We start from the raw sequence: 2,302 nt of genomic DNA, 5'->3' as shown, positions 1-2,302 counted from the left end.
GGAATCAAACTTGCTAGAAGTTCATAGCTTCCTAGCCAAATGGCACCCATCTGCCTGTATTGTCAGTGATAGGAAATCAAATGATGTCAGTACCAGGTCCTGCCTCTCCCTATAAAATACCTGGTCCTCTTCCACATATCCAAGTAACTGGGATATGTGCCCTCACTGAATTGAAAGGACATATAAAAGCCTACAATGACTTGTGCACCAAATCTCAAGGGAGCTCTCATGAACACTTTTCTCTTTATTGTTTCTTTGCACAAGTCATTACATTTCTCTGAGCCTCAGTTTTCTCATCTGTAAACTGGAGCTAGTAATATTTGAAATGTCTATCTTACAGGATAGTTGGGAGAAAAGGGGGCCTGCAAGTGTCCAAGTACGATATATGTGAACTATTATTATCTTGTATCATACTCTTTACTGTATCACATCACCCCTGTTAGATTTTAACCTCTTTGGAAGCAGGGCTGGTGTCATTTCCAGAGCTTGGTCCTTCTTTTTTTTCCTTTTTTGATCTCACACAGAGTAAAAGGTCTAATAAATATTTATGGAATTAAATTCCCAGAAGATCACATATGGAAATTGCAAGAGGACAGATTTAGGTTCCACATAAATTCTACTCAAGAACCACCTTCTTCAAACTATATTACATAGTGGTAATCATCAAAACAACCTGGTACTAGCTAAGAAATAGAATGGTGGATCAGTGGAATAGGTTAGGTACACAATACACAGTAATAAATGACCTTAGTAATCTAGTGTTTGATAAACCCAAAGATCTACCTATTGAATATCAGCTCCTTGAGGTCAGAGCCTGTTTTTTTTCTTTGCTGGCATGGTGCTTGCCACAGAGCAGTGCTTAATAAGTGATGGCTGATTCGTTGTTTGAACGGAAGGAAAAAACTTCCTGATGATTATAGTTGCCCCAAATTGCTTTCCTTGAGAAGTGGTTGGACCCTTTTCACTGAAACTTTACAGGAATAGCATGGATTTGGACGAGATGACATTCAAGGTCACTCATAATTCTGAGATTCTGCAATCATGTATCTTCACTTCAACACATCCTAGCTTTTTGACTGTGGGCAAGCTATTTAGCCTCCCAAAGCCTCAGTTTCTCCATCTGTCAATTTAGGATAATAGAGCTCACACTACCTACCTTACAAGGTTGTTGTGAGAAAACATTGCTTTGAAATTCTGATAGCCCTTCCCAAGCATAATGAGTCTCTTCATTGCTAGGTACTGGGGGTTACCAAGGATTGAAAAAGTTGGAGGCTGTCTTCTAGGAGCTTATAAGTTAACTGTAAACAAGAAATATACTTAAAGGTTAAAGATAGTATGAGGAAAGCCAAGATAAATACTACACATTGATTTCCTCGTGGCCAATTATCAGCAGTATTTATTTTTTAATACAAGTATACTTAATTAACTTCACACTGCAAGCTTGTTTGGTTTTTTTTGAGGACTATGTTAGTCAAATTTTTATCATTTCAATATTGTAAAGTGCACTGGGGGGAGTTTGGTATGAGAGGAATCCTTTGGCATATGTTTTTTTTAATGGGAAGAATTATTCCACAGGGCAAGCAATCATCCTCAATTGATTTTGCAAATATGAATTTTCATATTTCAGAATTGCTTCAAGTAATATAAGCCTGCATCTCTTCTGGAACATGAGTAGGCCCATGGAGGATTTCTGGTTAATGTGGCAACACAATGGCTTGGTCTGTTCATTATCAAGAAACACCTGCCCAGTGGTAGTGAACACAGTGAGTCAATCAGTAAGTGTTTATTAAGCACTTGCTTTGTGTCAGGCACCATGCTAGTTGGGGCTTCTGTTCCATTAGGAGTAACTCATAAGTATAGACAGAATGAATTTTGTGGAGAGGAACATCAGGAGAGATTTCATTTAGGCAACACCTGGGCAAAGGCAAAGTGATGGGAGCTAGAATACAAATCAGTTATCCTTGGGGTGAGAAAATACCTAATTCCATCACTATTCAACTCAAGGCAAAAATGATTGGTTCCCAATATTATGGAAGATTGTCCTGCATTTCATAAAAAAAAAGAAAACCAGGAGACAGACCCACAGAGTGTTGGACATATAAGGGACCCTAGAAATTATGTAGTCTAGCATACTAATTTCTTTTCTATAAATACTTTTTGTAAATATTTATAGAATATAAACATTCCAGAAATATTGAAGTAAGTACAATTTTGGGGGAGGCAAGCCCAGCCTAACCATTCTATGTAATATGATTTCTATGGAGGAATTTGTTTAAATTTCAAATAATCTTCTTATAAACTC

This window comes from Notamacropus eugenii, chromosome 3 (assembly GCF_028372415.1).
Source record: "Notamacropus eugenii isolate mMacEug1 chromosome 3, mMacEug1.pri_v2, whole genome shotgun sequence".
NCBI lineage: Eukaryota > Metazoa > Chordata > Mammalia > Diprotodontia > Macropodidae > Notamacropus > Notamacropus eugenii.
This window is presented reverse-complemented; position numbering follows the sequence as displayed.